The sequence below is a fragment of the Heterocephalus glaber genome, unplaced genomic scaffold (assembly GCF_053883595.1).
Source record: "Heterocephalus glaber isolate CG9 unplaced genomic scaffold, H.glaber_assembly_v1.0 deba00001531, whole genome shotgun sequence".
NCBI lineage: Eukaryota > Metazoa > Chordata > Mammalia > Rodentia > Bathyergidae > Heterocephalus > Heterocephalus glaber.
Window position 1 is genome coordinate 23539838 of NW_028258329.1, and position 10833 is coordinate 23550670.

The following is a 10833-nucleotide window of genomic DNA, read 5'->3' on the forward strand; positions in this document are numbered from 1 at the left end:
AGCCTTCATGAACCCATCACTCTTGCATTCTGCATGCACCTAAAACCAGCGCTGCGTAGATGATGCCAAGGTCTGCTGCCAGCTGGAGCGTTAGTAGCCAGTCTTCCCTCTCTCTTTGCCGTAGGGGTCCAGTGCCGATAAGCCAAATCCTGAAGAACAACTTCCCCAAACCACCATTTTGAAACAACTTCCTTAGGCCGCTGCCATTCTGGAACATGGTGCAGCTGCCACCATTTTGGAGCCCCGGTCTCTGGGGCTTTCTTCTCAAAGCAAATTCCTTTACCTTTTATAACTCTGAGGCTGCAAAGGATGGAGTCCTGCTGCTTCCTGTGATGCACTCAGGCCATCTTTTCTATTCTCCTGTTCCTTCTTAGCAATCACGAGTTCCTCTGCTTTATCTTTGCAGTCCACAGCTTTACTGGTGCTTCCTTTCTGATCAAACTCAAAACATTTTAAATTGGGCTTTTTGCTCTTAATTCTCAACACAGATCTGGCTAAAAGCTCCCAACAGTAGCCACGCTACTGCCTCAATATTCAACTGCCTTGAAATCTCTTCTGCAAGATTAATTAGCCCACCACCCCTAATCTCAGTCTCAGGCAAAGTCTCTGGACATGAACAAAATGCAGACAAACTTTCTGCCAAGCCCTAACATACATCATCTGGAGTCCAACAGGCAATGCAGTCCTTCTTCCTAGCAGAAACTTGCCTAGCCTGGTCTTTACAAGCTTTCTGGTCTTCTGAGCTCTGACCAGAATCTCCCATACAGAACAGCCTAAGGTGTTCCAGCTCTACTTCTTTGGCTTGCATCTCTGAATCTTTCAGCAAAGTCTCTGAACATGAGCAAAATTCAAACAAATTTTCTGTCAAACCATAACACACATCTTCTGGAGTCCAGCAGCCAATGCAGTCCATCCCAGCAGAAACCTCCTGAGCCTGGTCTTTACCAGCCTTCTGGTCTTCTGAGCTCTAACCAGAACCTCCCATACAAAACAGCGTAAGGCATTCCAGTGCTGCTTCTGTAACCAATGTCTCTGGATCTTTCCTAACTCTTCCCCTTCCCACAAGCCCAGTTCCAAAGGCTTTTGAGCCACATGGCCAGGTAATGTCGCAGCAACAACCCCACTTCTCTGGTACCAAATTTCTGTGACAGTTACATTGCTGAGACAAAATACCTGACAGGCAAAGTTAGAGGGGAAGGGGTTTATTTCGCTTACAGTTTGTAGAGGTTTTAGTCCATAACCAGCAGACTCCAAGGCAAAGATGACAAACAGGCATGGCAGAGCAGAAACAACATGGCATGCGCTAGGCAGCAAAGGCAACAAGGGGGACTCTTAATTTTAAAAGTCTGATTGGGATCATGGAATCTAAACTGGATAGAAGGGCTGAGGAGAGGTGGAAGTAACCCTACCACTTGGATAGTAAAAGTGTCAAACTTAAGTCTTCCACAATGAAGCCTATCCCACTCTCCTCACTCAGGAAACTCCAGTCATTTCAATGTTCTGTCAATTCTAAATCAGGCCAAGTACTTTGTGCTACTAGCTCCCTTCACTTGGGAAACTTTCTCTACCTCTGTCATGATCTTAGAGTGCAGAATCAAATTTCCAAATTTTCTACACAGGATAAGCTTTGGGGCAGTAATCCAGTTGGAATATTGGAAGATGGAGGAGTGGCTCAAAACTGTTTGTAAAGCAAATATTAAAAATAATTTAACCAAAAAATTTAGTTTGTTACTATTTTTTAAAACGCTCCAACACATTTGGAAAGCTAAAGAAGCTTCTAAACATACCTTGGTACCACCAACTTCATGTTAACTTTCAGAGACATTCTCAGAACACTCAACACAACACCCATTTTTTGCTAGCGATTATCAGAATCTGAAATATCTTTCTTCTCTGTGAGCTGCCTGTCTTCCCCAAAGGATTGTAACTCCTTGCAGACAAAGGCCTTGTCTTGTTTGCAGTTGTGTCCTCAGCACTATGCAGTGTCTGGTACGGAGCAGGTGTGCAAACTGTTGACAGAATGAAAATTGCAACCACAAAGACTTTTACAAACACACACATAACATAAGCTGGGTGTAGCTCCATGGTAATGAACTCAACTAGCAGGAATGGGGCCTGGGTCCCATCTCTAGCAACTACAAATTGGGAGTAAGGGGAGGTGTACCAGTGCCAAATCCGTGGTAACGCATAAACAATAAAGAGCCACATGTATATGTTTAGAGTATGATAAAGGTAGTTTTATTTCAAGGCATCAAAAGATTATTTTTTTTAAAAGGGCAACAATAACTGCTTAACTATTAAAGAAAAATAAGTTATTTCACTTCACATATGTAAAATCAGTCCCAGAACAAAAGAAAGATAGATGTAGAAAATGACCATAAAAAAACTAGAAGGAAACAATTATGTGGGTAGAATCTTTTAAATATAAAAGCAAAGTAGAAGCCTTAACAAGAAATTAAAATGTCCTAAAAATTCAAGGAAGCTAGGAAACGAAGAAGGAAATAATGCAATCAAATAAAAGGCAAATGAAGAGCAAGAAAAAAGACTTGTAATAGTTAGCAAAAAGGTGCTGCCCTAGGTAGGGTAAATACAAAGTGTATTGGGCCAGGGATTTAGCTCAGTGGTTCCGCCGCCTGCCTCACAAGCGTAAGGACCCGAGTTTGATCCCCGGTACCAAAAAAAAAAAAGTGTATCACACATATAAACCACCCCAAAATGGGCAAAACCAAATCAGAACATGCCCAGTACCCGTATCTCTAGTTATTGTTATGATTAAAGATATACTAAATCCTATGAAAAAGCAAGGCACACAGGAAATGTGTATCTCTCATATATTTATTGATGTTGGGCTTTGAAACCAGGGCCTCATGCATGCTTGGAAAGCATTCTACCACTGAGCTATATCTCTGGCCTTTTAAAAATTTTGTGACAGTCTCACTAACTTGCCCGGGCTAGCCCCAAATTTGTGATCATCCTTCCTCAGCCTCCAAATAGCTGGAATTATAGGCATACACAACCATGCCTGGCTTCTCTCAAACTTTATACTATAATATTGATCAAGTTTTTCGAGATGGAAGAGCATGTGGTTGGGGGGGCAGGAAGATGTCTCAGTATGTTGCCGCGGGGGTTTGTCTCAAACTCCTGAGCTTAAGGGAATCCTCCTACTCAGCTTCTGAGTAGCTGTGACTAGATACCTGGCTTTACTCAAATTTTTAAGGACAAGATTTGACAATACTTTTGAAAAAAGATTTTAAAACTGTGTATATGCTTTGACTCTAAAATTTTAAGACTGAGCCTAAATCCTAAAAATATTGAAATGAGAAATAAAGAGAAAAGACATAACTCTAAAGATGATCTTCACCCTATTGTAATAAAAAAAGACATACAAGACTAATTAAATAATAGTAGTTTTGTAAGATGACATGGTACGTACTCTTTAAAATTACTATTTTTAATACCTTTAGATCTAGTAAACATGAGGCAATCCCTTCCCTCAAGTAGTTTACACACAAACAGGAGATATAGACAATAAACAAAGAAATAATCTCAGATGACAGTTTTTATAAAGAAGGTAACTCAGTGGTCAATGAATGACATCTCTGAAGTAGTGACATCTGAGCAGAAATATGGTGCTCTCTGAAGAAGGAATAACAATTTTAAGGGGATAAGCTTTGCATGCTTAAGAATCTCAAAAGGACACAATTCTAGGGGGGAATGGTAGATGAGATATTTGTGAAGCAGGCTTGGCGCTAAACTGGCTTGGAGCAGCTCTGCTTAACTTCATAACCTCTAAGTCACATGTTACTACTAAGCACTTGAAACATGGTTAATCTTGAACTGAGATGTCCTATGAGTATATACACCAGATTAAAAAAATTAAAATATCCCATTACTAATCTCTTATATTAATTACATGTTAAAAATAATCATGTTTTGGGTAAGATGAAATACATTTCACCTGTTTCTCTTTCCTTACAATGTGGTTATCAGACAAACTTAAAATTATTAAGTGACTCCCATTTATGGCTTGCTTTTTTTTTTTTTTTTTGAGTATCAGAGTGTTCCATCTCATTTCCCTTTGGGGTTGCTGTAGGTGATCTGGAAGTCTGGTTTTGAGACTTATTTAAGTGTTTTCTCATTTCAAATGGGGGTGGGGGGGCTGTTGGCGCCTGCACGGATTACCTCCTCTGAGCTGGGAGAGGTGGGACAGGGGCCGGGAGCAGCGGTAGGGATGGTGGCCCAAAAGCCCTTTCCTGTGGGCTGGGAACAGTGGGAGGGATGGTGGCCGGGAAGCCCCTTCCTCTGGACCAGGAGCAGTGGGACGGCGGCTCAGAAGCCCCTACCTCTGGGCCAGGAGTGGCGGGACTCAGTACCGTGCTTTGGTGGTCCGGTGTCCTCTGCGTCTTTGTAGTGTGGAACCAGGTGGCTGCCCGTCTCAATCAGTTGTTTGCTTTTTTTTTTTTTGGTACCGGGGATCGAACTCAGGACCTTGAGCTTGTGAGGCAGGCGGTGTTGTTTTTTTTTTTTTTTGAGACAGGGTCTTGCTAGATAGTTCAGATTCGCCTTCAACTCACTATGTAACCCAGACTGGCCTTGAACTTGTGGCAATCCTCCCGCCTCAACCTCACAAGTGCTGGGATTACAGGCATGTACCACCACACCTGGCTATATCATACTTTTATTGGCATCACTGGTCTAGGGTATAAAAACCACAGTAAAAAAATTTTTTGAAATTTATTATATGCATTGAAATCTACTGAAAAGCCAGATGGCGTTGACATACATATGTAATTCCAGCTATTCAGGAGGCTAAAGAGGAGGACGGCAGGTTTGGGCCCAGCCTGGGGAACTTAGCAAGATCCTGTCTCAAAAATTAAAAAATAAAAAGGGGTGGGGATGTAGGTCGATACAAAGGTCCTGAGTTCAATCCTCAGGACTGCAAAAATAAGTAAACAAATAAACAGGATGGGATGTAGCTCAGCATCCCTTGGGTTCAATCCCCAACAGGGTTGGGGAAAAAAGAAAAGCAACTAAAGGGTTTGAGCCTGGAAGTAGGACACTCATATCTATATATCTAGAGATATCTATAGATATCTATATCTAGAGATATCTAGATATCTAGATATCTATAGATATCTTTTATTTTCCACAGCCAGAGTAGATTGTAGAGGACCAAAAGCTGAATAAAGGACACCAGTTAGATAACTACTACTTCCATCTTATGTAAAGCAAAGGTTTAGGATATCATACTTGGGATAAGTTCTAACTTATCCCAAACAATGTTCAGAATTAACTTTTAATAGTTTACATAGGATATAAATAATGCAAACACAAAAATCAAGGATATACCTGGCAAAATGTTAACAAAGATTAACTATGGTGGTTGTAATGGTGGCCTTTCTATCTCTTTTTAAAACTTTTCTTTTTCTTTTGGTAATGAGAATTGAAGCCTTAGAACTGAGCTACATCCCCCTTTTTTACTTATTTTGCAACATGGACTCCCTAAGTTGTTAGTAGCCCAAGATGGGCTCAAACTTGTGATCCTCCTGCTCAGTTTTCTCTTGGAGTCAAGGGGTTTCAGGTGTGCACCCCCATGCCCAGCAAGGGTGGCTTTTCTTCGTATCTTTCTATTCCCTCTCAAAGTCTGGGGAAAAAATACACATACTGCCACTGCTCTTATAATCAAATACAAAAATGAATTTCTTTAAAGCAGGCTAATAAGGCCCTACCAAAACAAAGCATCTTAGTACTTGTCTGCAAGTTACATATATAAAAAATGCTCTACTTTCATGCAAAAACTTTCACACAAAAACATGTTCAAAGCTAACACAATCATTACATATTGCCTCTCACACACACATAACACACACACACATATCTCATCTTCAGAAAACTAAGGAATATAAAAAAGTTATGCCCTAATTTGTCATGGTATGCTATTAGCATGATAAAACAGTTCACAAGCTAAAAAAAAAAAAAAAACTTAAACGTGTTGTTAACAAGTCCTAAAATATCCATCACACACCCTTATGTCTTTCTCCAAAAGACACACTATGTAATTGCACACAGTAACACCTTAGTTCTAATGCTTTCCTTTAAAATCTGCCATTTGATAAGTGCTTCTGTTAAATAAAGTTAAAATACACTTAGGACAGGTTTTTCACAAGTATTCAGTAAAACAAAAATGTTTTAACTAATATGCTCAAGTATTTTCCTATGCCTACAACTCACTCACTCCTTCCTTTATCTTTCTCACTCTCCTTCCTTCCTTTCTCTTTGTCTCTTTCCTGTACTCTAGACTGAAACCAGGGCGTTATTCATGCCTGGCAAGCACTCCACTGCTGAGCTACAGCCCCAATTCTTTCCATTTTTTTGAGACAGACTTTGGATAAGTTGCACAGGCTGGCCTCAAACTTGTGATCTCCTGCCTCAGCCTCCACAGTAGCTGGCATGCACCACCATCTTCAGGCAAACTTACTATTTTTCCACTGGAAAAGCATGCCAAATTGTGCCAGACTTTTTTACAATTTAATTTCAAAGGATGAGATTCATTATGTAAAGATTAACAGGGATCTTGGTTTCTTATGCACATCTTCAACAGTGAGGAAACAATCATTGTAGCTATGAATCTCTTCCATTTAAACAAAAGAGAGAATCCCAAAACTTTTCATTCATCTTATTTCTAAGTGTGTCAATCTATTTTACTTCTAATGACCTAACATGTTCTAATGCAATCTACATCATTTAGAGAAACTTTTACAAAGAAATGTTCATAGAGCACACCTACTAAAAGCACAACGAAATAAAAATCAAATCTAAATACCCATGACTTATGAATTATATTATATATAAAAATATTATAAAACAATGAAATGAATGAACTGCAGCCACCTACAGTTTTTCAAATATTTTGATCATCTCCATCCCCCATCGTCCTCCCTTACACTCTCTTCCTGTTTTATCTTCTTACACTGCATTGTGTTATATATTCTTTTGTGGTGTTAAATATATTCTTGGTTACTTTTAAATTTTTTATTGAAATATAATTGATATACAATAAACTGCAGATTCAAAGTATAAAATTTCTAAGTCTTGACATTTGTACACATACAGGAAATTGTTGCTAAGATCAAGATAATAAATCCACCAACTCCTAAATCCCTCCCCTGTACATCTGATTCCTACCTTCCTTAAATACACTTTCAAAACCTAAGAGAAAAAGTTTAGGACAATCTGTTCTGGAAACTTAAATGTTCACCTTTTTGCAAAATCTTTTCTCTGCAGCTCTGGGGACTATACAACTCAGCAAATGCCCTGAAACTAGACAGAATTACTTCATAACCATCCCTAAAAGGTGACGGTATTTTACATTTTAAAAAATCAAAATACAAATCTAGTTTGAAAGAGGAATTTGATCTTGATTCTCTAAGGCTCCCGGTTTCCATCGCTGACCTGCACCCTAGAAAGGACCCCGAGCCCCGACGTCCCGAACTCGCACTGGAAGCAGCTTCGCGGGTTGGGGGTGGGGTCCCCACGGTGTCACAGAGTCTCAGAGAGGGTGAACCACTTCGGACACTACACACCGATGCCCAGGAACTCGAAAACACGCACTGCCGCTCCAAAGAGCGAGCGGCCGCCAGCGGGAGCGCCAAGGGACCCGCACCCGGTGGCTCCCAGGCCGCTTCCGGCCCGCGAGGGACACGCAGGCGGAGCGGGGCGGGGGGGGGGGGAGTTGACGGCTCGACCAAGGAGGGGCAGAGACCCGGGGGACACGAGCATGAGGTGTACCAAGGTGGGGGGACACGGGGAGGACTCGGGGACACGAGGGAGGTCGGGAGTCCTCACTTCAGCTGGGTTGGGGGGGACAAGAGGGGGCGATTGCCTCAGCCGGGGGTGGCACGAAGTGGTCCCCAGGTCCTCGCCTCCTCTGGGTCGGCAGAAGGGGGACCGAGTCCCCTCCCTCAGCCCCCAGAAAGGAAGGCGGGATCCGCCTCGCTCCTCACCTGGCGGCGGCTTCTCCGCCTGACGCGCCCGCCGCCGCCGGTCCGCGGTGAGTAGTGGAGCAGGTGAGGCCGCGAACCCGGCTCGCTAGGCTATTTACTAAACTTTTCGGCGTGGCCTTGGGCGGCTGGCGCGCCGCGGAGAGCGCTGGGATTGGCCCGCCCGCCCGTCCGCCGCTGACCAGATTGTGACCCGCGGGGCGGGGTCTGAGGCGGGGAAGGGGGCGGTGCGAGACCCGGGGCGGAGGGCCATTGGCCGCATCCCGGAAAAGGGGCGAAGCGGGCGGGCGGTGCTCCTCCCTTCCCGCCCGACCTGGGACAACCCGCGAGGTTACTGCCGCGTGAGAAGTAGCGCTCTCCCTTAAGTGGTGTGGCTGGCTTCCGCGGGCCCGCACACTTTCTGAACCCCCCAATTCCGCGAGGAGTAGTGTAGCTCTGCTGCCAGTGACGGTGGGGGAGGGGTTGTCCCCGAGTTCGCGCCCTCGAGCGCCTAGGGAGGGGAGCAGGTGTGGTCCGTGGGCGGCAGAGGAACATTCTCCCGAGCAGCCCATCTGTATTTTAAATTTTGAAGCTTTATTAGTCATGTAGGGGTTTTGCATTACTTTTGATTTTTAAAAATCTCTATCGCTTGAACAGTATTCTGTGTCTTATAAATAAATCTGCATACAGGAGGTGATTTACCCAACAGCACCCTAGAAAGCAGGCGTTCTGTCTTCTGTCTCGGTTCTTCTTTGGGGGGCGGGTGCCGGGGATCGAACTCGGGACCTTGCGCTTGCGAGGCAGGGAGCGGAACCACTGAGCTAAATCCCCGGCCCCCTGTCTCGGCTCTTGACCCAAAGCCTCACAATAGAAATCTACAGTTCTAAAGTCTAGGACGCAGTCCAGCCTTTGGCTTTCAGAGAAGACCCAAGCCCCCGTCCTTGAATTACCAATTGCATCTTTTGGGGGGTTGCGCGTTTCAGGGTTCATTTCCTAACATCTCTCTGTGTGTTAGGCCTTAAAGTTTGTAGAGAAATTCAAACAGCAAGAGAACTTATGATACCAACTGGCATGTTGTGACTAGGATTTGGTTTATTATAATGCAAATAACTAATTTTGCTGTGTAAACCATTTTTCTAAATAAACGTGTGCTTTGTTATTAAATTAAAACATGGTCCATAGTACAAAAACCTCTCACGATTTTTATTACAACACGTTTTGTCTATCAAAGAAGACTATGCAGAAGGCAAAACTCTCTTCTTGATTTAAAAAAAAAAAAAAAGGTGCTTTTCTGCCGTGTCCAGAATGGAGCAGGTACAATGGTGCATGGCTATAATCTCAGCATCTGGGAGGCAGAGGCAGAAGGATTGCAAGTCTGAGGCCATCCTGGCCTATGTAATGAAATCGGCTCAAAACAAGCAAAACATAGAAGTTAGCCAATTAATACTCATATTCTTTGATTTATCTTCATTTTTAAGTCTATTGTACTTGAAAACACTAGTCAAAAATATATTCATTGGCTAGTAAAAGCTAACACTCCACTGATTATTCTACATAAGACCCTGTATTAAGCAGTTATTTATTTGATAAAGACATCTCAGTACACACATAAATATAGTCAGATGATTTTTGACAAAAATGTAAAGGTAATTTTAATGTAAATACAATATTTTTCAACAAATGGTAGTGGAATAATTGGACATTCATATTGGGGAAAATATACCTAGATTCAGACATTTTGCCTTTTAGAGAAATTAACTTAAAGTGGGACTTAAATGTAAAGCATGGACTAGAAGAAAGTCCATTTGGCCTTGTGTTTCCTGAAGGGTTTTTAGACATAACACAAAAAGCAACCTATACACAAAAATACATGTTGGACTTGATTAAAATGAACTTTAAACTGAGCATGGTGACCCATGCTGTAATCTTAGCGTTCTGGAAGGCTGAGACAGGAGGATTGCAAGTTGGACCTCAGACTTGATAATTTAGCAATTTAGGGAGATCCTGTCTCAACATTTTTTTAAAAAAAACAAATTTTCAAAAGAACTGGGATTGTAGCTCAGTGCGAAGGCCCTGGGTTAAGTCCCTACTATCACAATAAAAATAACCTTGGCTGTGTGAAGGACACTAACAGTGAAATGAGAGGATAAGCCACAACTAGGAGAAAATACTGACAAAATACATATTGGTAGGGGACTCATATCCAAAATATACAAACCACTAATTTCTTTTTTTTTTCTTTAAAACAAAGTCTCACTATGTAGCCCAGGCTGGCCTTGAACTCATGATCCTCCTGCCTCAGTTTTGGAGAGCTAAGATTATAGGTTTGTACCACCATGCTCAACACGATTCTTTTTTAAATGGGCAAAATATCAGACACTTCAGCAAAGAACATGTAGAGATAATAAATGAGAATATGAAAATATATACAACATCATTTGTCAACAGGGAGATTCAAATTAAAATAGGAATTAGGTACTACTGTGGACTTATTAGCATGGCTAGACTAATCCATATGGGACTGGACTGAATTTGAGTTGGAGACATCCTTGTATACTCATATTTAATTTCAGCTGCAAATGGATACATAGGAATATTCATATATGCACATATGTGTGTTTGTGTACATTTATTAGCATATACATATCTTCTTCCTCTGTCACTTGAGAGGACCCAGAAGCAGTCACACCCTAGGAATAAGCAGCACATCTGGCACCTGGATCTTGCCTTGTAATTCCATCCCAATAAAAGGAGCCAGGGCTTCCAGGAAGTGGCTGCTCCTAGGGCTGGGGCAGGGAGTACACAATCCTATCCTATCCTACATGAGGGCATCTTGTGGTGCAGAAAGTAAGGA

The 10833-nt window shown here is 42.2% G+C and overlaps 1 protein-coding gene across 6 annotated transcripts in view; it reads right to left on the bottom strand.

Annotated features, from left to right (window-relative positions):
* Positions 1 to 8190, bottom strand: part of Zfand6 (zinc finger AN1-type containing 6) — a 71669-nt gene extending 63479 nt beyond the window's left edge. For 2 of the 6 annotated variants that reach the window (XM_004874816.3, XM_021252183.2), the window contains exon 1: positions 8004 to 8190. The gene's annotated coding sequence lies outside the window, so the exon portion shown is untranslated. The remainder of the gene's footprint in view (positions 1 to 8003) is intronic. The other 4 variants (XM_004874820.2, XM_004874812.3, XM_087188483.1 and 1 more) reach the window with 4 other exon arrangements.
* Positions 8191 to 10833: the final 2643 nt, after the last annotated feature.